This window comes from Ranitomeya variabilis, chromosome 2, assembly GCF_051348905.1.
Source record: "Ranitomeya variabilis isolate aRanVar5 chromosome 2, aRanVar5.hap1, whole genome shotgun sequence".
Lineage (NCBI taxonomy): Eukaryota > Metazoa > Chordata > Amphibia > Anura > Dendrobatidae > Ranitomeya > Ranitomeya variabilis.
Window position 1 is genome coordinate 454,489,802 of NC_135233.1, and position 26,531 is coordinate 454,516,332.

General features: G+C 43.9%; 2 protein-coding genes across 5 annotated transcripts in view; one reads left to right on the forward strand and one right to left on the reverse strand.

Moving 5' to 3' along the window:
* SIPA1 (signal-induced proliferation-associated 1) overlaps positions 1-26,531 on the reverse strand; it is a 107,668-nt gene that overhangs the window by 77,071 nt on the left and 4,066 nt on the right. For 2 of the 4 annotated variants that reach the window (XM_077287336.1, XM_077287332.1), the window contains exon 1: positions 6,403-6,558. The exons of the other annotated variants lie outside the window; for them this stretch is intronic. The gene's annotated coding sequence lies outside the window, so the exon portion shown is untranslated. Of the gene's footprint in view, positions 1-6,402; positions 6,559-26,531 lie in introns of those variants that run through there. 4 annotated transcript variants of the gene reach the window in all.
* The window catches only part of LOC143806604 (solute carrier family 35 member F3-like), a 63,376-nt gene continuing 49,675 nt past the window's right edge, over positions 12,831-26,531 (forward strand). Inside the window, exon 1 of the mRNA XM_077287338.1 lies at positions 12,831-12,880. The gene's annotated coding sequence lies outside the window, so the exon portion shown is untranslated. The remainder of the gene's footprint in view (positions 12,881-26,531) is intronic.

The window sequence follows — 26,531 nt, forward strand, 5'->3', positions numbered from 1 at the left end:
TGCGACAGAAGGAGCCCTTGTAATAAGAGAACTGGTGTAAGCTCGAGTTCACAGCCCGCAGTCTCTGAGCGTTCCCGAATGTCAGCGTCCATTATTATCAGCCTGGATGTGGACATTAGTTATCGACCAGTTATTTCACTTTCTTTTGTTCTGTCTTTGCACCATTTTTTTAATGATTAGGTGATTTTATTATATGTTGAATATATTTACGACGTGACAGTCTGTGGGATCATCAGGTTCTTCGTTCACCTGACCGCTAAGGCATGTGATTGGCTGCAGAGGTCAGGTGACTGGATCGGGATGACATCAGATGCACAGCCGACTTGGTCACCTGACAGCTGCATCCAATAACAGGCCTCTGCAGTCAGCTGACTAAAAAATGGGACTTCTTCACTTTTGGTCTTTTGGTAGAACTTCATAGACCATTAATTGCCCATTGGGGAGAATATTGTCTGGAATACTGTAAGGTGAGGTCTTGTCTTATGAAGGACTTTATGTCACCATATCTTCTTTGGTTTAGAAGAAATGTATAAACAATAGGACATTAAAATGGGTTCTCTACAATTTATCAATTCAATGCCCATGGAAAATAAAAATAGTGTGTACTCACTTCCAAAAGTGGCGCTATTCTTGCTGTCCCTGGTGGGTTACATGACCACTGCATACAATCAGCAAACAACCAGCTGATTGGCTGCAGCTCATCAATATTCTATCAAAACAGAAGTCCACACTGATGAAATAGTAAAGACTAAATGAAGCCAGTGATTGGCTGCAGCGGTCAGGTGACACAACAACGCTGGATATTGCAGCGGCACTGACACTACATTAGCCATTGTGGACAGTCCTGGAAACGAGCTCCAACTGACTTATATAGTCGATTGTGGCTCTAAATGGACCTTAGTCTATATTTTTGTTCTTACTTCCTCCATAGCAAAGAGGCCATTCAGTGCGGGTATTTGCTCACTATAATGGAGCCTCAGATAGCGAGGGCTTGTTCACACCAAGGTGTACACAGTTAAGTAGCTGTGAAATGTCTTAAACACTTTATGGCCAATGTAAATATATTTGGGAGGTTAAAAAAACCCTTTAAATTTGATATTTAGTGTTCACTACTGAAGAAATGCAAGTTTTAGCTTAAATAATAATATAGAGACTCGGTATGTGAGTATTGTCATTGAAAGAGTAAGACTATCCCTGTAAATGTATATCTATAAAAAAAAAATATTTTCCGATGTCTCTTCTTTATGCACGGCCAATCGACTGGACCAGTCTGCACCAAAAATTGTCAGGTAGCTAGATCAGACACTTCCGAAAGTGGCACATTGGTTTTCAGCACTTCAGTTCGCCACATATTTGCAAAAAAAACCAAAAGCAAATATTAATTTGACCCAAATTTGGCACATGGATAAATCAGGCATTTCGGAAGGTTTTACACCAGGTTTCAGCTCTATATTGAATTCCATAAGTTGTACTCTCCACCAAGTTTTCTTGGCTTAATACGGAAGTAGATTGCCAGAAGAATCAAGACCTTCAAAATGTGATACTGGAGAAAGATGCTATCCTTGGAGGGCAAGAAGGACAAACAAATCAATTTAGGAGCAAATCAAGCCAGACATGTCACTCGAATCAAGGATCACCAAGCTACGACTTGCCTACTTTGGACACATCATATGGAGAGAGCGATCACTGGAGAAGGACATCATGATCGAAAGAATAGAAGGAACAAGGCGAAAAGGAAGACCAGCAATCTGGTGGCTTGATGCTATCAAGGTAATGGTGGAGAAGACCCTGGTGGACCTGTCTAGGCTCACACAAGATCGATCTTCCTACAGAGCGTTCACCCATCAAGTCGCCATGGCTCGAGTTGGAGCTCAATGCCGTTAATAATAATCAGCTCTATAAGATCTATGTTCTCAAGATATTCGCACAAGATGGAACACAAAGCAAATATTAATTTGCTCCAAATTTGGCACATAGGTAAATCAGATGCTTCGGAACGGTTTACAGTAGATTTCAGCTCTCAAGGGCCTGTCGTTCTCAAAATATTTGCAAAAATGGAAATACAAAAGCAAATATTAATTTACAGCCCAACGCCTGGACCAATGTACCCCAAATTTGGCAAATATTCAGCTCTATTAGACCCATGTTCTCAAGATATTTGCAAAAAGATGTAACGCAAAAGGAAATATTAATTTACTCCAAATTTGACACATAGGTAAACCAGGCGATTTGGAAGTTTTTACACCAGGTCTTAGCTCCATAGGGTCTACTGTTCTTAACATATTTGCAAAAAAATATTTTCGGAACACCACTAGCGAGACGTCAAAATTCTGAACATAACAACTCAGTACATGCAATTTCCATGCTGAGATATGTGGCTTCATATCACAAGCAAACAAAGTTTATAACCACACAAACAAGAAACAGTTACACAAAGTAGACTCCTACGAAGCTGAGTAATTCTACTAGTACTATATATATGTAATCTCTATAAGGAATGTATATACTGCGTGTAGCTCAGTATTCCGGCCATGGGAGCATCATCTACTAATACTTCTATGCCTGAAATAAGGAATGGTAATGAGTGCCCTAAATGTGAAACCTCCCAATGGTCAAGTGCCACTCTGGCCCAAATTGGCCTTTTTCTCGCATCTGTGCCGTGACATCCTGCTGTCACACAATCAAACATTTTACCTATATTTCTCTATAATCTACAAATATTCAGATATCTTCCTGTTTACTCTGCACCCACAAAAACCACCATGACATTGGGCTGAGAAAGAAACGGTCCAGCTCGGCTTGGCCCCATTAGTACCCAAAGCACCACGTTTACAACAAAAAGACAATAGGAGTGACATCCTTCATTTGTACATGGAGTAGGCGAGGAGCAAAGAAGGACCAGTGATCATGTTGGGTATCAGAATCTGGAAAACCCAATGAAGAGTTGGGTCTCAATGTTCCTGTGGGCCCCAGATTTCATTGGTGACATCAGCTGTACATTTATGGCAGATTTGTGCACTGTATGTCTAGAGCGGCCCGGATTCGGGCAGGTGCCAGCTGTGTTATACTGCCAGCCCCTGAGTTTTACTGGTACATAGTTTAGATGAGGAGTGAAGAAGAACAAGGCTGAGAGCTGGCATCAGTGTCTGGAAAATTCAAGCAAGTGTTGGGGCTCAATGTTCCTTGGGGGTGGCAGATTTCTATTGGTGACGTGCTGTACATTTATGGCGGATTTGTGCACCGCATGTATTGAGCGGCCCTGGTTTCAAGCAGGTGCCAGCTGTGTTTTACTGCCAGCATCCAAGTTTTACTGGTACATGGTGTAGATGAGTAAAGAAGCACCAGGCTCAGTGCCGGTATCATCACCTGCCAAACCCAAGCAAGTGATGGAGCTCATTGCTCCTGGGGGGCCCAGATTTCCATTGGTGACATCTTCTATACATTTATGGTGTATTTGGGCACTGCTATGAAATAGGCACAGGCTATAGTGCGAGTGCCAGCTGTGTTTTACTGCCAGTACCTGAGTCTTACTGCTGTGATTAGTTGCATTCTGCAGCATTTAACTGGATGGAAATCGATTCCAACATTGTCGATGGCACAGGTATGGCAGCCAGGGACCGAATAAAGGCCACTGATTTTGCCATGTTTGCACACGCGAAGCCCAGCCTTTGAATGGGCTTCAATTCCAATATGAACTGGAGACAATGGAAAAGCTCAGCGTGGACACCTGCTCGACTGGGGATGTGTGGAGGCAGAACTGTAAAGGAGACCTTGTTCCTTACATTACACATTAACTTGGGGTCATATGTTACACCTCCAGACCATGCTCATGTCACTTGTCTCATTTTTATCCTTGCAGGAACAAAATGGAGGTCAAATGTAACAAATTGCATTATGTTGTAGTGTAACTTTCCTGTATGAGGATGACTTGTCATTGTGAATGCTGCTGTCCGTCAGTATTGTAGTGTTCTGAACGAGCGATCGGTCCAATAGAGAATGTAAAATGCAATGAAGAGTGTTTAAAAAAATAACATTAAAGTTCAATCATCCCCCTTTTTCCTGGAGCGTAAATAAATTCTAAAAAATCTAAATAATTACCACGTTTGGTATCAGTGAATGTGTAACTATAATTCACCAAAAAGGATATCAAATCCCAAAAAACATCCCAGAATAAAAGGCCATATTCAGAAATATCACTTGTGCAACCAGGGGTCCAAGAGGTAAGGGAGCCATACCACCTCCAAAGAAGTGGAATTGATGGCCTACTGGGTTACAAAGGGCTCATATATTGTTCTTGCACCGGGACCATCTTCTGTCTCTGTCTGCCAGAGTTACCAATACCTAGTCACGGTACTAGTATACAACTGGATGCAAACAGCCCCCTCTGCCTTTTATCATGGGGGCATGTTTACACCCTGCAGTATATTGGTATTGTGACCAGGTATTGCTAAGAATTGGGCCTTTTCTGCAATGTAACAGTTCAGACTAATTTAATATTTATACTATTCAATGAACGCCGAGACCAAAAAAAATTAATCGAAAAGACAGAATTGCTGTTTTTTGGTCACTTTGCCTCACATGAAAAATGGAATAAGAAAAGATCCAAATGTCGTAAAGACCCCAAAATCACTATAAAAAAATGGTGTCACAGTGAATAGGGAGCCATGAACCTCTCCTTACAATTTTCTTCAAACAACAAGCTCTGATACAATGCTATCTACAAAAAAATAAAAAAGTTATAGCTCCTTGAAGGCGAGGAGGAAAAATCCAAAGTAAAGAGGTGCCCATTCAGACTTCATCACCCAAGGGCCACTATAATCTGGTGCCGGCCCTGACCAGACTGTAGAATTCGGGATGTTGGTGCAACCCAGAACCAAAGCCCCCATTTTTATACTTTCTGATGCAAACCTTTTCATTTATGCCGAGATTATTTCTTTCTGATAACATCTGTGGACACATCGATCTTTTGGGCAGCACCATCCACCAAGTCATCTCGTCCCCGACGGCACACTACAGCATAATGCGTTATTATTGTTTTTTTCAAGGATAAAAATGAGAAAGCTTCGCGGCACGAGCGCGAACTGGAGATGTAATATATGGCCCTGAGACAAAATGAATAATGTAAGGAACATGGTCTCCTTCACAGTTCTGTTTCCACACCGTCCCCAGTCGGGCAAGTGGCCACGCTGAGCTATTCCATTGTCTCCAGTTCATTGTGAGCAAGAACATATGTACACCTTATGAATAAATGATTATACTACAGGACGGAAGAAAGAGAAATGGAGGAGAGCGAGCAGAGGAATACACTGGGGGGAGATAAGTGTTAACAATGATTGGTATTGAGCAGTGAACAGAGGCCCCTCTGTAGCCTGAAACCGCCTCCTAGCATGACATACCGGGCTATACTATCCGGCCCTGGAAACCGGCCTGTACTGTATATTGAAATAGCCACATATAAATAACACCGAAAAGCAATAAACGCCCGAGTGCGAGCTCACGTAAGACATGTTTACACCACCGCCACGATGCAATGTACACCACGCCGCATTGCACGGATACCTTCCTGGGTAAGGGCAGAAAATGGAATACTAACGTGAAGTCATTCCAAGAAATCACCACCATGAAAATACACGAACTGCCATGGAAGATTTATTTAGGGACTCCAGGGTCCAGATTAGGTTTCGGGACTACAAAGACCACAATGCATTGCAAACCCCGAACGGGTCATTGAATGGACATGATGCAACGTAACGGATTCTAGTGCAATAACGTCCCCTATAAATGACAGCTCCCATTCATGTATAACACACGTCCGTCCCTCCTCTTTCTTTCTCTTTCTCGCTGTCTCTCTCTCTCCCCACATCCTTCCACCCCCCTGTCTATGTCTGTCACTTCCTCTGTCTGTTTCTGCTCCACATGCCCTTTTTTCTCTGTCATCGGAACGGAAATCAGAGAGACAAAAACAACAAAAAAAGACTTTTATAAATGGTAAAAAAAGGACAAAAAAACAAACTACATCACGACCGCAACACTTAATGAATTTACGTCCGGGGATTACGAGACTGGCGAACTGCTCTTCGGAGTCATGTAATGTAACACGTGGATTGTGGAAAAGATTCATCACGTATGGAAGATACAATCACTGCCGGGAAAGGTGACATATTGCATGTGTAATAACACAGATGTAACAATGTGCAAAAAAAGGTCAAACAAACCAAAAAACAACAACTCCTGTCACTGCTCACTCTCTGCATCTTCCAGGGCCTGCGTGGACAAGCATCATGACAGATTGTGGGCAGATGTGATGGTCGTCCACCATGCACACACATGTCCAGCACTCATTACATGCATGCACACAGACATATATGTCAGACGTGACTGTGTGCGCTCACTGTCACCTACCTCCTTCATCTGCTTTCCTCTCTGATCTGTGCCTCTGCTTTCTTTCTCTCCACTCCCCCCAATCCCTTCTTTCTCTCAAACAGCTGCAGGCTGCTGCTGCTCCACTCTGTCAGTTTCCTCCCATCAGCATCTCCTCCTCTGACCTCTCTCTTCCTCCACCCCCCTTCCACTTCCTCGCTCCCTTCCACCCATCCTCCCCCTGATGGGTGTCACAGTGAATAGGGAGCCATGAACCTCTCCTTCCTCACACCGGCTGCTGAGAGGGACACCACTCTTTCTTTTTTTTATCCCCCTTTTTTTTTTTTTTTTACCCCTTCAGATCAGCTGCAGAATCCAAGCCAGTGCAGATGGTGCCGTAGACCATTTTGGAGTCACTTGAAGACCAATAAACCTTCTTGATCTGAAAAAGCCATTTTCTGTCTGCACAATGCCAGCTGCAGGACAAAAGACCCTGAACGGGTAAATAAAAGTCATTTGCTTCTCACAGATGTGACAACGTAACAGAAAATCTGACAACCGATTGTGACAAAACAAACAAGTCGTCACGGATCACAAAATACAAAACGTTGCAAAAGAAAAAAAGTTAAAGAATAAACACCCACATGTCACGACGGCTTGTTTTAGCAATTTATTCGCTATTTTATGTTAACTCTCAAGTCCAAAAATATAAAATGTAGCTGTAGACTAAGAGCTTGTTCACACGCTGCTTTTTTTGCTATCTTAGTACCAGCAAAGTGAATGATATTTCTGAAATCTCCTGCACATGCTGCTTATTGTTTTCCCCCTGCAGATTTGAATCATTAACGCAATTTTTTTCAATTTTTCCAGCATTTTTCACCCATAAAAATAGAGATGAAAAATTCAGCGAAAATGCAAATAAAACGCATAAAAAAATAGCGTTTCTCCTGCCAACATTATGTTTTTTGGTGCAGAAAAATCGGCTGCAAAGTTGCTACATTTGGCGCAACTCTACTACCTCTCCTGGAGCGATTTTATGTAAATCAGTTATTTTGTTGAATTATTTGCATCATTTTGCAAAATTTGAGCTAAAAAGTCGCAAAACCAGTTAAAGGCAATTTTGGGCTTTGCACAAAATTTATGAATCGCGTACACCATGTGGATGAATTTGGCGCGAAAGATAGCAGCGAAAACCACAAGTCAAAAAAGAAAAGTTACTTAAAAAAAAAATGCAAATGATAAATTGGACCCTAAGTTGTGCCGATGAGGGCAACTTAGGGAGCACAGACCGCCAAGCCAATCTCAGAAGGTGTCCCGGAGTGGTAAAAACCTTTTCATCTGTCTGGACATCATATTTAAGGCCGGTTTCACACGTCAGTGGCTCCGGTACGTGAGGTGACAGTTTCCTCACGTACCGGAGCCACTGACACACGTAGACCCATTAAAATCAATGCATCTGTGCAGATGTCATTGATTTTTTGCGGACCGTGTCTCCGTGTGCCAAACACGGAGACATGTCAGTGTTCGTGGGAGCGCATGTATTACACGGACCCATTAAAGTCAATGGGTCCGTGTAAAACACGGACCACACACGGACCTTCTCCTTGTGCAGTCCGGGTGGCGTGCAGGAGACAGCGCTACAGTAAGCGCTGTCCCCCCCACATGGTGCTGAAGCCGCGATTCATATCTTCCCTGCAGCAGCATTTGCTGCATAGAAGATATGAATAATAGTGTTTAAAAGAAAGATCTATGTGTCCGCCGCCCTCCCACCCCCTGTGCGCCCCCCCGCTCTTCTGAAAATACTCACCCGCCTCCCTCACAGTGTTCTGTGCTGGCCACCCCTTCTACTGTATGCGGTCACATGGGGCCGCCGATTAGAGTCATGAATAGGTGGCTCCACCTCCCATAGGGGTGGAGCCGCCTATTCATGACTGTAAATGAGCGGCCCCACGTGACCGCATACAGAAGAAGATGGGGCCAGACCAGGAAGCAGCGACAGCCAACGAGGGAGCGGGTGAGTATTTTCAGAACAGCGGGGGGGGGGGCGCACAGGGGGTGGGAGGGCGGCGGACAGATAGATCTTTATTTTAAACACTATTATTCATATTTTCTCTGCAGCAAACGCTGCTGCAGAGAAGATGTGAATCGCAGATTCAGCACCAGATGCTGGTACGTGTGGTACCCAGCACGGTGCGTGTGGTACCCAGTGGGCACACGGGCGGCACAAGTGTGCCGCTCGTGTGCCACACTGATGTTCACCAGAAACGCAGGGGCACACGGACACGGATAATTCTGGTACCGATTGTTTCCGGTACCAGAATTATCTGGACGTGTGGGACAGCCCTAACAGGGATGTGTGATTTTAGTCGGCTTTATTTTCCCAAAACAGCGCCACTCTTGTCTTTGGGTTATTTGTAGTATTGCAGTTTGGCCAAATTCACTCGGCAAAATAAATAGATACACAACCGTCCTGGTTCACCATTTGCTTTTCTTTTGTATTTTTTTTAGCAATTTTTAAATAAAAAGTGAAAAATCTTATAATTAAAAAAAAAAAACGGTATGTCTTTCTGCTTTACACTGTTGGCAAATTGATAAAAATGGCGAACGCTACTGACATGGTTCAGCGTGAGACATGACCGGGAGTGACAGATGAAGCGTTATTCCCATGACGGCGCTCCATAGGTTGCAGTACAGAACCGGTGGACGTTCATGGCAACACCATAGATTACGTCACACCTGCTGGGATTATTTTTTAATAAAATAAAATGGTGAATGAAGGACTGTCTCTTGTCTTTATTTATTTAGTTCTCTCTTTTTATATCTCTCAGGTTCCCATTTGTGGACTATTTCGGATTCCCAAGACTACTTTGGATCTTCATGGGTTTTTCTTTATTATAATTTTTTATTTAATAAATTGGTGAAAAATAGCTACGGTTAGGGGATGTTATTTGAAATTAAAATATGTGTGTGTGTGTGTTTTCTTTTAACTTAGAGGGTTATTAATGGAGGTTTCTGGTAGTCACCTCTTCATTACTAACCCCAGGGGTTGATGCCAGTGGAGTTTACACAGCTGACATCAACCCCACAAACCATTACCCCGATTGCCACCACACCAGGGCAATCGGGAAAAAGCGGGCAAAATGCCAGAATTGGCCAATCTAATGTGATGTGCAAAATCTTGTGGGCTGGTATTTTTAGGCTGGAAAGAGCCAAATAACTATAGACCTTCCCAGCCTGATAATATCAGCTCCCAGCTGTCTGCTTTACCTTGACTGGTTTTCAAAAATAGGGAGAACTCCACATCATTTTTTTTTTTCAAATTAATTATTTATTTAATAGGTTAAATAAAGCTAAGCATCCTTTAGTGCCACATGAAAGGTACTAAAGAGTGCTAGTTTATTATATGTAGGGGGCTTGTGACATATTTCTACAGGACACCTATCTATCATCTATCTCTGTGTCTATTTATCTATTCTATCCATCTCATATCTATCTATTATTTATATAGCTATTATTTATCATCTATCTATCAATCATCTATCTATTATCTATCTATCTCATATATATCTATTATCTATCTATCTCATATCTATCATCTATCTATTATCTATCTATCATATATCTAATATCTATCTATTATCTATCTATCTATCCATCCTTCTATCTTTCTATCTATCTATCTATCTATCTATCTATCTATCTATCTATCTATCATCTATCTGTCTATCTATTATCTGTCTATCTATCATCTATCTATCTATCTATCTATCTATCTATCTATCTATGTATCTATCCATCTATTATCTATCTATCTATGTATCTACGTATCTATCCATCAATCTATTATCTATTTATCTATTATCTATCATCTATCTATTATCTATCTATCTATCTATCTATCTATCTATCATTTATCTATCTATTATCTATCTATCTATCATTTATCTATCTATCTATCTATCTATCTATCATTTATCTATCTATCTATCTATCTATCTATCTATCTATCTATCTATCTATCTATCTATCTATCTATCTATCTATCCAGGGTTCTGGATATGACTTTACTATACTTGGCTTATGAAATTTCCTGGTTCCTTTGAAATTTGTGTGAGAAAAAACCCCGCTACATATACATGATCCGAGTGCCGTTTGTTTTCTTCTCACACCCATTGAGATATTGTAGTATGATGCAATTTTTTTCTCATCCAGATTCCACATGTGAGAAAAATCAGATCAGCGCTGTCTCATTGAATAACATTGGTACAAGTGCACTCCGATTTTTTTATAGGATTGCTCTCGTCCGATTTACACGTAGATGTGAACTAAGGCTAAAACTGAACCTCTCCAATTTTTCCATGGACCACTCGTACTTGACCACTCGGACATGTGCATAGCCCCATAGAATGTAATAGATACTAGTGCTATCTGTAAAAACTATGGATATCGCTCATACGGGAAAATCAGACTTTTGAACAAGCCCTGAAAATTGGATGTGTGAACGAGTGTAAAAAAAAATGAAGCAAAGCTGTTATGAATTTTTTTCCCAAAAATAAAAATGCTTAAACACCAAACTTTTACTCCAAAGAGAATGAAGAATCGGGGCGTAAATGTCTAAAAAAATAACAATAATCGATCTACTCGCACTGAACCTTCCCCCACCTCCGCAATTACGTGGTGCGCCATCACAAGGCCATGAAATCCAATTACTGGGGCAGAAGTGATGCCTCTCCCTTATGGACATCTGCACTGAGACCAGAGATAAGTTACACTTCGGGATGACATGTAATTGCAGCAGCGGTGTAATCAATCATCAGCCGGGAGCAGCAGGAGATTGCAGAGGTGAGGATATCATTTCCTGATAATGGAACACACGTTCAGCTCCCTGCTCTGCGGAAACTCAACCACAAATTTGCCAGCACCTTTAAAACTTTCCAAAATTCTTTTGGAAAATTTAAATAAAATGAAGCGACACAAGTGAGATGTTGTATAAAGGATTTATGTATATGTCTACGTACCGACTATATTGTGCAGTTTGTGGTTTTTAAAACATTTTTCACACAATTTCCGCAAAATAGAATTACACATATTCACTTGTCAATTTCATCATTGATGTTGTCAAGAGGCTAAAACTCCCCCCTTCTTGATCATGTGCTGGTTGCATAAGAACAGAATTCATGCAGAACATGGTTAGGAAAGGTTTTTCTACCACAGTACTTAAAAGGATTGTCCAGGACTAGTTTTTTTTTTCTCCGGGCCTAAAAACTAACAGGCAGGTAGTTGCTAACAGAAGCATCTACCTGCCTGGTCTACTGGTCAAAGTGGTCACTGACTGCTCCTGCCAGCGATTTAGCTGCACCACGTCAACATGGCAGCTCTTCTTCTTCCGGGCTGCTGTCGACGAGGTGTGACTGCCGACGTCATGCTGAATGATAGCCAGATTCCCGGTAGTTGCTGAGGAAGGAGATGACAATGTTTTTTTTTCAATACTCAAAGTGGTCACCGACTGCTCCTGCCGGCGATTTAGCTGCACCACGTCAACATGGCAGCTCTTCTTCTTCCGCTGCTCTGTCGACCAGGCGTGACTGCCGACGTCATGCTGATTGATAGCCAGATCTCCGGTAGTTGCTGAGGAAGGAGATGACAATTGTTTTTTTATAAGATTCTAAATAGAAGGCAGGGGGAGGAAAAGGGAGGAGCTCTGACTCTAGCTCCTCCCATGCTCTTCTACATAAACTTTTATGAGCACCAACTGTCATCTCTTATCTTAATTATTGGAGAATTTGTCTTCACTGAATACAGATTTTACCCGGGAAATAGAGAATTTTGAGAGTGAAAGATCAGTCCAGGAGGAGAAAGAAGCAAATGTATCTGATCATATATATTAAATAGTTTCCTATTTATGAAGAAAATAAAAACGACAGTTACACTTTAAGTGATTTTGCAAAGAAACAATAAAAAGACAGACTCAAACTATTTAAAAATAAATAAAAAATAAGGTAGACAATCACTCAGGATGACTCAATTCTCTATTTTTGCTCACAACAAAGATGGACAACAAGAATCGTTAAAGGTCTGGACGATAGTTTTTGAAGCTGAAAATGACAGTGTTTTTCTTGAAACGTCTTCTTTATCATCCTTTTTTCTTATTTTTATTCTTTTATTTGATTTTATAAGTAATAGAATGGACAGGTCACTTATTTTAGCCGCTTTACGGCTTTCAAACCATGAAGTGGTTAAAAGAAGTTACAAAAATTCATTATTTTTATCATTTTTTGAGCTGTTTTTCAGGTGTGTTCCAGGAGGAATGTGCCTGAAAAAGCTGCTGAGAACACCCCCTAAGGTATATCAGGAAAGACCTGAGAAATGTAATATATATAGCCTTGAGGGGGAAAAAGGGGAAGAAAAATGTAAGTGAAACCATTAAATAAGCTGACGGATGGAATAATATACAGACGGTGAAGAACATCAGTGCCTTGAAAGAAACATCCAGCTAGGGTGGTGGAAAGATCAACATCAGGTAATGATTCTATGCCTATCTGGGAAAGACATTAGTCCAAATTAAGCTAAACACATAACCCAAAATTAAAGAAAACAAAAATAAAAGGGCAGAAAGGAGGAATCTGTATTTCTTGGACATCACTTTTCCATTGTGGGGCCTGTTTATTACTCTCCTTTGCACAACAGCAGACATCTTCATTTCTACATGATTAACCCCTTCATGACCCGGGGTATTTTCGTTTTTCGCTCCCCTCCTTCCCAGAGCCATAACTTTTTTATTTTTCCGTCAATAAGGCCGTGTGGGGCTTCTGTTTTGCGGGATGAGTTGCACTTTTGAACAACATCATTGGTTTTACCATATCATGTACTAGAAAATGGGAAAAAAATTCCAAGTGCGGTGAAATTGCAAAAAAGTGCAATCCCACACTTGTTTTTTGTTTGGCTTTCTTGCTAGATTCACTAAATACTAAAACTGACCTGCCATTATGATTCTTCAGGTCATTACGAGTTCATAGACACCAAGCATGTCTAAGGTCTCTTTTATCTAAGTGGTGAAAAAAAATTCCAAACTTTGCTAAAAAAAAAAAAAAATGCGCAATTTTCCGATACCCGTAGCGTCTCCATTTTTTGTGATCTGGGGTTGGGTGATTGCTTATTTTTAGTGCACTAAGCTAACTTTTTTAATGATACCACTTTTGTGCAGATACGTTCTTTTGATGGCCCGTTATTGCATTTTAATGCAATGTCGCAGTGACCAAAAAAATGTAATTCTGGCATTTTTAATTTTTTTCTCGCTATGCCGTTTAGCGATCAGGTTAATCCTTTTTTTATTGGCGATACCAAATATGTGTATTTTTTTTATTTTTTTATTTTATTTTAAATGGGGCGAAAGGGGGGTGATTTAAACTTTTATTTTTTTTTCATTTTTCATTTTTTAAAAAACTTTTTTGTTACTTTTGCCACGCTTCACGTCTTTAATAGACCTCTGGTTGTCATGCCGACGCATCGCTGACCCCCGATCACGTGACGGGGGTCAGCGATGCTCGCATTTCCAGGCCGATGGCCGGAAGTGCTAGTTAGATGCCGCTGTCAGCGTTTGACAGCGGCATTTAACTAGTTAATAGCGGCTGGTAAATCGTGATTCCACTCGCTGCTATTGCGGGCACATGTCAGCTGTTCAAAACAGCTGACATGTTCCGGCTTTGATGGGGGCTCAGCGCCGGAGCCCAAATTAAAGCAGGGGATCTGACCTCAGACGTACTATCCCCTCCAAGGTCAGAAAGGGGTTAAAAAAGCACAAATCAAACTACCGATATCATTAGTAGAAGGGTAGATAAAGTCGTAGAACAATAGAGAAATATACAGAGGCAATTGTTACTGAACTGACACAGAAAAATGTAACTGTTCTTTTAGGCTATGTTCACATGCTGCGGTTTTTGCTGCGGATCCGCAGCGGATTTGCAGCTGCGGATCCGCAGACGTTTTCCATGCAGGGTACAGTACAATGTTACCCTATGGAAAACCAAATCCGCTGTTCCCACGTTCCTTTTTTCCGCTGGAAAATCCGCGCTGATTTTCTGCGGAAAAAAAGAAGTAGCATGTCACTTCTTTCTGCGGATTCCGCAACTGTTTTCCACCTGCACCAATAGGAAAGTGCAGTTGGAAAACCGCAGTGGAATCCGCAGAAGAAACCGCACAAAAAACCGCAGGGAAATCCACCGCGGTTTTGCACTGCGGGTTTTCCAAATCAGGACCTGAAAAATCCGCAGGAAAAAAAGGATAGTGTGAACAAGCCCTTATTATGATGCTGAAAAAAAAGTTATACAAGTGTAGAGGGGTGGGGAGTCGAAGATGTGGTTCTATGGCACTTGTGACCAAATGTCGCCATTTGCTGAGCGAACAGAGTAAGGTGGAACCAGAAGATGGAGGAATCGCTTCCGGAGTGATGGGTTTGAAGGGAGCACCGGGTGAGGCGGTAGCTGTGTCGCGGTTAACAAATATAAAAGGCTGGAGCGACAAGAATAGAAGTCAGTTGGCATCAAGAAGAGAAACAAGGAGGACATGTGAGCGGAGTGGGAATGCAGAGGCAGAGCGACCTGGCTGGAGATTAAGACAGGTGGGATATTGTGGGTCAAGCATTGATGCCCAGACTACATCTGTCGAGACCCGGTATCCAGACTCCGTTGGTCAGGACCTGAAGTCCAGACTTCACCAGTCGAGACCCAATATCCAAATGTCGGAAGTCAAGTACTGAAAGCTGAACACAGAGCATTGTATGAGGCTGGAGGTCTGCCATGGTGACCAGGAGAACCCGGCCGTTACTTCCTGCGTAGATGTATGGTACAGGGTGTGGGTCGGGACTGTGCTGCAGAAGGGGTTGGGGCCGACTAGTATGAGAAGTGCAGCGCCCCAGAGTCCTGGTCGTTGCAGTACTGATGCTCCGCCGCTAAGGGGGGCTATGGTATGTCTGATGGCACTGAAGGAGTTCACCTGACCAGGTATCACAGATACCAATACACTTCACAGTCTGGCCTCCAGGGGGAGCTAAGGGCACTATGTATTAGGCCACTCCTCACAATCTGGTAAAACTGGGGGTTAGGTAGGAAGTTAGTTAGAAGCTGACTGGGTTGGAACCAGGCAACATCCTGTGGCAGAGGGTGTTGCAGGGGAAGATTCAGGGGGGTCCCTGTCAGGGGTGGGATCCTGACAGAGGCCTAGCGAACAGAAAGAACGTTACGGGACCGCGCCTGCACTTCGTTGCGGTGGTACCCCAAGAAAGGACAAGAAGCGAGGTTTATTGTAATGAGTGAGAAACGAGATCAACGCAAGAAGGAGAAACACCAGTAGGAGTCGTGCTGTAAGTCGAGGCAACATCCTACTGAGGCGCGCAGCTGGTGGCCGGAACGCCGAGAAAGTATTAAGCTCCAGGCCTTACTTCAAACCTACGGCAGGACAGTCAGTTATAGGCGGGCTGTCTCACTCAAATCACTTAAGAAGATATAGGGGGCAACATTTGGAGAGGGGCAACTCTAGGGTCCCGGAAGACCTCCGAGCCTACCCGTCATACTGGTGCGTCCTAGCCATATCATCTGGGAGACGAAGCAGAACATCATAATCGAGTTGTGAGGGAACTTCAGAAACAGACACAACAGTTGTGGGGACTATCCCGTAAGCACAGCAGGGGAGGACCACAGCACACAAGTGCTAGAAGGTAGGCACAGATTTCCACCTGCAAAGGGAACCCTGGAGGTGCCATCGGACCGGCCGGACTTGCGCAGCCCGGTCAACCATATTCCGGACTGAGGATCCTGAAGCCTTCAGTAAAGAGGTAAAGAGACTGCAACCGGGTGTCCTCGTTATTTACTGCGACCTGCACCGCATCACCACAACATCATCACCATCCACACCCTTCATTGGACGCCCCTCAGCAGGGTCACGGACCGGGTCTAGCCACCGTGACAACCCCAGAACAGAGACTCAGAGGCCCGGTACCGGGTACCCCTCGGCCCTGCGGCAGTGGGGGCGCTCCAACTTGGCGTCACGAACAGGATCTACTTAAGCCTGAAGAATCAGGTCATGTGTGCCTTGGAACTGTGATTTATTGTGCTTGGACTGTGACTTATTGCAAAGACTGTGTATTGCCACTTGCCGCCAAAAGTTCCCGCCAAAACCGCCGCCATTACAGCGCTGAGGAGAGCGCAGGAGAAGAAGAGGGGCGTGGAATGGGCGTAGACAAGCTGAAGAGCGCGAAAGACAATGGCCGCCCAGTCTAAATATTTTGGCCCTTTGAGGACGTGTCCGTCAGCAGCCGAGATCCACCTCCTGATCCTCAATGGTGGGCAGAGACAAAGAAAGCGAAACCGCCCACGAAGGAGAGAGCGGGAAAAGGACCAGGAAGAAGAAGTCAGCGACATGGAGGACGCCATGGCCAGCCACCCGGAGTCGGAGCGTGGGGTAGGCGCAGAGGACTCCCCCAGCTACCCGGAGGGGCACCGCAACCAGGCCTCCACCGCTGATATTGACTTCTTGCAGGCCGGAGTGGATGAGCTCAGCGACCAACTCCGGCGGACGCAGCTGAGCACTGAGGCCGGGTGGGAGAAGACCTTCATCGGGAGCCTCACCAGACGTCTGTCGGCAGCCTCGTGTGGTCCGGAGCAGGAAAGAAGTTCCAGCGCTCCGAAGCCAGGAAGCAAGGCCCTGCCGGAAAGCGAGATGCCGCAAACGGAGATGACAACGCCGCAGCGCAAGGCCCTGCAACCAGCGTCCCAGATCCCAGTGGGGACGGAGCAGATCGGCACCGGAGGGACCGCATCTGAAGCAGGTATGAAGGACGACCCTGCCCTGACGACCGACACCACTCCAGTGACTGCTAGTGCCACAGCTGCTGACTCCGTTCCAGTGACTGATCTTGCAGCAGCCGCTACCTCTGCTGCAGCAAATGCCCATACTCAAGCTGCGCGGACCTCTATCACTGCGCATGATTTAACCGTACATGAAAGACGGATTAACGGCGTGTGTCCAGCACTTTGTGTAACCCTGGACCTCACTTTTCCCAGGCCAAGAAGGGTTAAGTGCCAGGTGCAGCCCTGGAAGCCATCCAACTAAACCTCGGAGAACCGAAGATTGTAAATAGTTAACTGTTTGTTCCCTGCTGTTTTGCTGCTAATACCCGACTAGGGTTATTCTTAAAGGGATCCCTTCGTTTACCCGGGATCCCTATTGCTTTATGTTTTTGCTTTTATTTTCATTTTTGCTTTTGTTCCACAATGTTACAGAGACTACCGGATCATGAACACTGCATGATTACAAACTTATTGTAAATAGTTTGCACCTTCTTAAAGGTGCCCTCTACTGGTTTTACAAAGAAAAGGACTCTTTGCGAAGAAACTGTTCCTGGAAGCAGTACCGGAGTCCTTGCTGCATATGGACTTGCAGCTTGAGAAGTTGCACTACCTCATAGAGACTTGGTCCCTTCTTAAAGGGAACGTTCATCAATAGCACTTAAAGAATGATGATGCTTTAAAAGGAAGTACTAATAATGCTTACATATAAAAGTTATATGTAGTGAGCTAGTTAATTGTGAGAAATGTTTAATGGTGTTGCTAGAAGAATGAGGACAGGAAGTGAACCCGTATGGGGTTAGTCGGTGAGTCCTCCTAGGAGCCATACAGAGATGGCTCAGTGATCTTGAACTGAGAGAAGGTTGATAAGTTCTATACTGTGTATAGTAGCAGAAAGGCAGTAGGCCCGGGCGGAAAGGGGCGGTCCTGCAACAGAACGAGAGGCAGTAGGCCTGGGGCAGATAGACAGGCGGTCCTGCAGATGTAAAGGTGGAAAATGAAGAAAAGTTGATTAGCCTTATAGTGTTTTATAAGAAGGTCTTTAGTGGATTCAGTGTGTATGTCCTTAAAGGCAACGTTAAATTATTGTTCAAAAATTTGCACTTAGTAGAATACCCGGTTGGGTAAGAAAAAGTTATTTATAGTATGTTATTTAAAGTATTTAACCATGTTTGTAACGTTCAAGTGTCCTCACCTCCCATAAAGGGAAGCTCTGTTCAAGTTTACTTGTTATTGCATTTCAAAATTGTAAAAATTGTATGTCTTTTTGCTGACATGTATTGTTGTTTTCTTCCCAGTCCAGGAGTACTGGGTTTAACCGGGGGGGAGTGCAGCGCCCCAGAGTCCTGGTCATTGCAGTACTGATGCTCCGCCGCTAAGGGGGGGCTATGGTACGTCTGATGGCACTGAAGGAGTTCACCTGACCAGGTATCACAGACACCAATACACTTCACAGTCTGGCCTCCAGGGGGAGCTAAGGGCACTATGTATTAGGCCACTCCTCACAATCTGGTAAAACTGGGGGTTAGGTAGGAAGTTAGTTAGAAGCTGACTGGGTTGGAACCAGGCAACATCCTGTGGCAGAGGGTGTTGCAGGGGAGGTTTCAGGGGGGTCCCTGTCAGGGGTGGGATCCTGACAGAGGCCTAGCGAACAGAAAGAACGTTACGGGACCGCGCCTGCACTTCGTTGCGGCGGTACCCCAAGAAAGGACAAGAAGCAAGGTTTATTGTGCTGAGTGAGAAACGAGATCAACGCAACAAGGAGAAACACCAGTAGGAGTCATGCTGTAAGTCGAGGCAACATCCTACTGAGGCGCGCAGCCGGTGGCCGGAATGCCGGGGAAGTATTAAGCTCCAGGCCTTACTTCAAACCTACGGCAGGACAGACAGTTATAGGCGGGCTGTCTCACTCAAATCACCTAAGAAGACATAGGGGGCAACATTTGGAGAGGAGCGACTCTAGGGTCCCGGAAGACCTCCGAGCCTACACGTCATACGGGTGCGTCCTAGCCATATCATCTGGGGGACGAAGCAGAACATCATAATCGAGTTGTGAGGGAACTTCAGAAACAGACGCAACAGTTGTGGGGACTATCCCGTAAGCACAGCAGGGGAGGACCACAACACACAAGCGCTAGAAGGTAGGCACAGATTTCCACCTGCAAAGGGAACCCTGGAGGTGCCATCAGACCGGCCGGACTTGCGCAGCCCGGTCAACCGTATTCCGGACTGAGGATCCTGAAGCCTTCAGTAAAGAGGTAAAGAGACTGCAACCGGGTGTCCTCGTTATTTACTGCGACCTGCACCGCATCACCACAACATCATCACCATCCACACCCTTCATTGGACGCCCCTCAGCAGGGTCACGGAACGGGTCTAGCCACCGTGACAACCCCAGAACAGAGACTCAGAGGCCCGGTACCGGGTGCCCCTCGGCCCTCCCTGCGGCAGTGGGGGCGCTCCAGAAGCACACATAGAGTACTAAGTGACTCGCTATCAAGGACTTTCAGCCTAGCAGGAAATATTGGTGACTTCTGTTAGTGCCAGTATAGTAATTGAAAACGCTTGAAGGACATATTGCAGTGAGGGGCTTATCGATGTGAGTGACACCCTGTGGAAAGACATAAAGACATAAATCTAGTGTAGAAGGCCTATAGAAATCAGACTGGAAGTGCACAGGGGTGTGTCCACCTGGAGCAAGCAGTCTAAGTGCACTGACACACACCCTGTGCACTTCCAGTTTGATTTGCATAGGCCTTCTACTCTAGATGTCTCATGACTGACGCATCAAATCACTACATAAAAGGTATCTTTTTAAATACAAAAACATGACTTCCATATGTAAAAAGTGGTTCCCTTTCATTTCTATTTGCATATAGAGTGTTGTGCCACAGTTTTAGGCAAGTGTGGAAAAAAACTGCAGAGTAAGAAAGCATTTAACAATAGAAGTGGAAATAGTTTATTTTTTTCAATTGAAAAAAATTCAAAATGTAGGAACAAAAGAGAACTCTAGATCAATATTTGGTGGCCGCCCTTTGCCTTCATCACTTCTTCTCATTACTTGTTCTCCTACAGTTTGAACTCGGCAGGAGGCTGCTCCAAACATCCTGGAGAACTGACCACAGATCTTCTGTGGATGTCGCTTCTGTGCAGATCCTTCTGTCTCTTCACATTACCCCAGACAGACTGGATGATGTGAGATCAGGGCTCTGTGCAGGAGGCATCGTCAAATTCAAAACTTCTTGTTCTTTTTAACACTGAAATATTTTTTAATCACATTGGCTGCATGTTTGGGGTCCTTGTATTACAAGATGGAAAAGTATCTGCCTGTCTCAGCCTTGAAGACAATACGAAATGGGCAGCGTCGAGAATCATAGACACATTGGTAGGTGAAGTAAACTTAGTGCAGCAGATGAATGACACATCAGGCTTACATTCCTTTGAAGTTGGAAGATGTCCAGCAGTGCCATCAGCTTAGAACTAGCAGCAACTAGTGGGACCCAGCTACACCCATCTACTGTTCAGAGATGTCTTGTCAAAAGTAGTCTTCAAGGAAGAATTGCAGCTAAAAGCCAAACCTTCCACATGGAAACAAAGACAAGTGACTCAACTATGCAGGAAAAGATGGGAACTGGGGGCAGAAAAATGGTAGCAGGTGCTCTGGACTGATTAATCACAATGTAAAATATTTTGTTGGGATCTAAGTGATAATATTTCTCCTTGTGGAGAGAGACAAGCCAGGCCTGGAATTTCAGAGTGAGGAGACTTAAACGTGATGCATGCTCCTCTTGGAAAGTAACTATGTAAATTGTCTCTTCAGAAAGAAAGATCACTAGAACTCTAGTGCCACCTATTTGAAGAGCAATACTAAAAGTCACTATAGACCCTTTATCAAGCCAGAGGAGCATGCACGGCATTTAAGTCTCCTCACTCTGAGATGCCAGTCTTGACTTGTCATTCCCCACAAGGAGAAACTCCTTAGATCCCAGTCTTAAGCCTCTCACCTAGCCATATCAGTTCTCATACTTTGCAATGATGAGGGGCAACACCCTGAAACACAGTGTCTGCAAATTGAGATACTAGTTTGGCTTTTATCCTAAGTCATGTGACAAGTTAAAAGGTCAATATTGACTTTTAGGATTGCGATTTCCAAAAGGTGGCACTAGAATGCTAGTCCTCTTTCTCTCTGAAGAGGCAGTATGCATAAATATTAAGGCTACTTTCACACTAGCGTTAACTGCAATCCGTCACAATGCGTCGTTTTGCAGAAAAAACGCATCCTGCAAAAGTGCTTGCAGGATGTGTTTTTTCTCCATTGACTAACATTAGCGACGCATTGCATCCGCTGCCCCCGTTGTGCGGCGGAGACAACGCTAGCGTCGGTGACCTCGGCCCGACGCACTGCGACGGGCCGAGCCCGACGCTAGTGTGAAAGTAGCCTAAGCTGTAACATCAGGCAGTTTGCTCCTGAAGAGCTGGAGATTGACACAATTATGAGAGTCTGCAGAAACAGTGAAGCATGGTGGAGGGTTCTGATGTTTGGGGCAACTGGAGTTGGATATTCATTCAGGATCAATGGTGTCCTCAATGCTGAGAAATGCAGGCGGGTTATCCATCATGTAATATCATCAGGGAGGCGTCTGATTGGCTTCAAATTTATTCTGCAGCAGAACAAAGACCCCAAACATCCAGCCAATGTTATCAAGAACGATTTCAGTGTAAAGAAGAACAAGGAGTCCTGGAAGTGATGATCCGGCCCCCGCAGAGCCCTAATCTCACATCATCCATGTCTGGGATTATGGGAAGATCTGTACAGGCGACATTCACGGAAGATTAGTGGTCAGTTCTCCAAGATGTTTAGAACAATCTTCTGCCGAATTCCTTCAAAATCTGGGTACAAGTACAAGAACCTAGAAGAACAGATGAAGGTAAAGGGAAATGACCAAATATTGATGTGATTTCGATTTCTCTTTTGTTCTTTCGATTTGATTTTATTAATTGATACAAAATAAACTATTAACATTTATATTTTATAAAGCATTTTTTAAGCATTTTCCACACCTGCCTAAAACTTTTCCCATCACTTTAGATACTAAAGATCATCTAACAGCACTGCCATGTCTCTTTTATCCTTTTTTTTATACATTATCATCAGGACACCATGTACCTTCCTCAATTTGTCCTGCTTTATTCTCATGTATCTTCGTAATTATTAAATTGTTGAAATCTAATGATACATATAAATCATAACTGTAGTCTACACTGGTGGCGCGCACAAGGACATTGTGAAATATGGCAAAGCAATGACTAAAATAAAGTTTTTGTATTTTGTAAGAAGGCAGGAAAATCGGTCAGAACTGGACGTCTATCATTATCATGGCAGAGTCCTAAAACATCTCTTAGAGGAAAAGATGCCAATGAAACTCTAGTTCATCAGAAGTTATTTACTTGAAAGCCGCCCCAATAAAAAAATGTCTACCGCCCCAATATGGTGATAAAATTATATGAGCTGCAGTTGGGAGAACACTGAGCACACAGGACCCACATGGCATCCTACTACAAGCCATACGGAGGGAGAAGCTCTAGTGAAACACCTGAGCCCCATCCAACCCCACCTGTCTATTCTGGCACAGTACGTATCCAATATTTCCTTTTTCTGGAGATTATTATTCAAATTTAGATTTGTATTGGAGCAATAGCTAAGGAGAAAATTCGCTAACTGCAACCTCAACACCTTCTGTAGCTACACCCCTATCAGGTCCTTTGAACTGTCAGAAGTGACTCCTGTGACCCATTCAGTGCCAAATTGTGACCCATATATCAGGAAGAAACGCTGCCACTCACTGCTATTAGAATAGAGAATCTGAAGTCTTACTGCTTGTACAGTAAAGAATCCATAGTCTCACTGCTCATACTATAAATAATTCATAGATTCACAGATTCACAACTCTTACAGTAAATAATCCATAGTTTCACTTCTCTGACAGTAAAGAATCCATAGTCTCACTGCTATTAGAATAAAGAATCTGAAGTCTTACTGCTTGTACAGTAAAAAAATCTATAGTCTCACTGCTCTTATAATAAAAAATCCATAGTCTCACTGCTCGTAACGTAAAGAATCCATAGTCTCACTGTTTGTAACATAAAGAATCTATAGTCTCACTGGTCACATATTAAAGAATTAATAGTTTCACTGCTTGTACAGTAAAGAATCCATAGTCTTACTGCTTATACAGTAAATAATCCATAGTCTTATTTCTCTTACTGTGAAGAATCCAATCTCACTGCTATTACAATAAGTAGAGAAAGGTAAGAGACAAAAAAGAGCACATAGGGTCTTATCCCCAGGATTGTTTCCAATCAATTGTAAGAGAACTGCTCACCTGGTGGTGCAGAGTAAAAGCGTGTAGTGTTCAGCTGCTGCAGATCCACAGGTTGACACTGCGACCTTTCAGAACCGTTATAATAGAAAAATGTGGATAAAATCTGCGCTGCTGTGACAAATGATGGATCCAGATATAGTTATAAAAAAACGAATAAAGCACAAAAGTATTTTATAACTATATCGGGATCCATCATTTGTCACAGCAGCGCAGATTTTATCCACATTTATCTATTATAACGGTTCTGAAAGGTCGCAGTGTCAACCTGTGGATCTGCAGCAGCTGAACACTACACGCTTTTACTCTGCACCACCAGCAAAGAACTTATAGTCTCACTGCTCTTACAATAAATAATCAACGGTCGCTCTGCTTGTAAACTAAAATATCCATAGTCTCATTGCTCGTAAAGTAAAACATCCATAGTCTCACTGCTCGTACAGTAAAGAATCCATAGTCTCACTTCTCTTACTGTGAAGAATTCATACTCACACTGCTCTTACAGTAAAGAATCCCTAGTTTCACTGCTCGTACAGTAAATAATCTCCATCTTTGATGATGACTACAAATTTCCTACTCTTTCACTCCTGATTGATTGACAGGTTGGATTAGCAGCATTGTCGTGCCACTTGCCCAAACTGTGACAATAAAGAAAAAGAAACACCATGGAAACAGAGATCACAGTGAAAATAAACAATGCTTTATTTAAATACAATTAGCCTTAAAAAGTGTTTTAAAAGTCAAGCATGACATATAAAGCTCAACCAAAATAGAGTTGCCGCCACACATGTGCAATGCACAGCTAGTCTTAGCTGTTCGACACACCAGAGGACGCATGCGCATTTCTGCGCTGCAGCCGCTGGAGTCGATCTCTGCAAGCTCCATAATAGTTTTGTATTATCATTGATGATTTATATATATATATATATATATATACAGGTCCTTCTCAAAAAATTAGCATATAGTGTTAAATTTCATTATTTACCATAATGTAATGATTACAATTAAACTTTCATATATTATAGATTCATTATCCACCAACAGAAATTTGTCAGGTCTTTTATTGTTTTAATACTGATGATTTTGGCATACAACTCCTGATAACCCAAAAAACCTGTCTCAATAAATTAGCATATCAAGAAAAGGTTCTGTAAACGACCTATTACCCTAATCTTCTGAATCAACTAATGAACTCTAAACACATGCAAAAGATACCTGAGGCTTTTAAAAACTCCCTGCCTGGTTCATAAAGGCCCCGTCTCACTAAGCGATTTACCAACGATCACGACCAGCGATACGACCTGGCCGTGATCGTTGGTAAGTCGCTGTGTGGTCGCTGGGGAGCTGTCACACAGACCGCTCTCCCCAGCGACCAACGATCAGGGGAACGACTTCGGCATCGTTGAAACTGTCTTCAACGATGCCGAAGTCCCCCTGCAGCACCCGGGTAACCAGGGTAAACATCGGGTTACTAAGCGCAGGGCCGCGCTTAGTAACCCGATATTTACCCTGGTTACCAAAAAAAACAAACAGTACATACTCGCCTTTCGGTGTCCAGGTCCCTTGCCGTCTGCTTCCTGCTCTCACTGAGCCGCCGTACAGCGAGAGCAGAGCGCAGCGGTGACGTCACTGCTGCGCTCTCACGTCTCACTGTACGGCCGGCAGTCAGTGAGAGCAGGAAGCAGACGCCAAGGGACCTGACGGACATCAGAAGGCGAGTATGTACTGTTTGTTTTTTTTTACATTTACGCTGGTAACCAGGGTAAACATCGGGTTACTAAGCGCGGCCCTGCGCTTAGTAACCCGATGTTTACCCTGGTTACCAGTGAAGACATCGCTGGATCGGTGTCACACACACCGATTCAGCAATGTCAGCGGGGCCTCAACGACCAAAAAAAGGTCCAGGCCATTCCGACACGACCAGCGATCTCGCAGCAGGGGCCTGGTCGCTGGTACGTGTCACACATAGCGAGATCGCTATGGAGGTCGCTGTTGCGTCACAAAACTTGTGACTCAGCAGCGATCTCGCTAGCGATCTCGCTATGTGAGACGGGGCCTTTACTCAAAACCCCCATCATGGGTAAGACTAGCGACCTGACAGATGTCAAGAAGGCCATCATTGACACCCTCAAGCAAGAGGGTAAGACCCAGAAAGAAATTTCTCAACAAATAGGCTGTTCCCAGAGTGCTGTATCAAGGCACCTCAATGGTAAGTCTGTTGGAAGGAAACAATGTGGCAGAAAACGCTGTACAACGAGAAGAGGTGACCGGACCTTGAGGAAGATTGTGGAGAAGGACCGATTCCAGACCTTGGGGAACCTGAGGAAGCAGTGGACTGAGTCTGGTGTGGAAACATCCAGAGCCACCGTGCACAGGCGTGTGCAGGAAATGGGCTACAGGTGCCGCATTCCCCAGGTAAAGCCACTTTTGAACCATAAACAGCGGCAGAAGCGCCTGACCTGGGCTACAGAGAAGCAGCACTGGACTGTTGCTAAGTGGTCCCAAGTACTTTTTTCTGATGAAAGCAAATTTTGCATGTCATTCGGAAATCAAGGTGCCAGAGTCTGGAGGAAGACTGGGGAGAAGGAAATGCCAAAATGCCTGAAGTCCAGTGTCAAGTACCCACAGTCAGTGATGGTGTGGGGTGCCATGTCAGCTGCTGGTGTTGGTCCACTGTGTTTCATCAAGGGCAGGGTCAATGCAGCTAGCTATCAGGAGATTTTGGAGCACTTCATGCTTCCATCGGCTGAAATGCTTTATGGAGATGAAGATTTCATTTTTCAGCACGACCTGGCACCTGCTCACAGTGCCAAAACCACTGGTAAATGGTTTACTGACCATGGTATTACTGTGCTCAATTGGCCTGCCAACTCTCCTGACCTGAACCCCATAGAGAATCTGTGGGATATTGTGAAGAGAAAGTTGAGAGACGCAAGACCCAACACTCTGG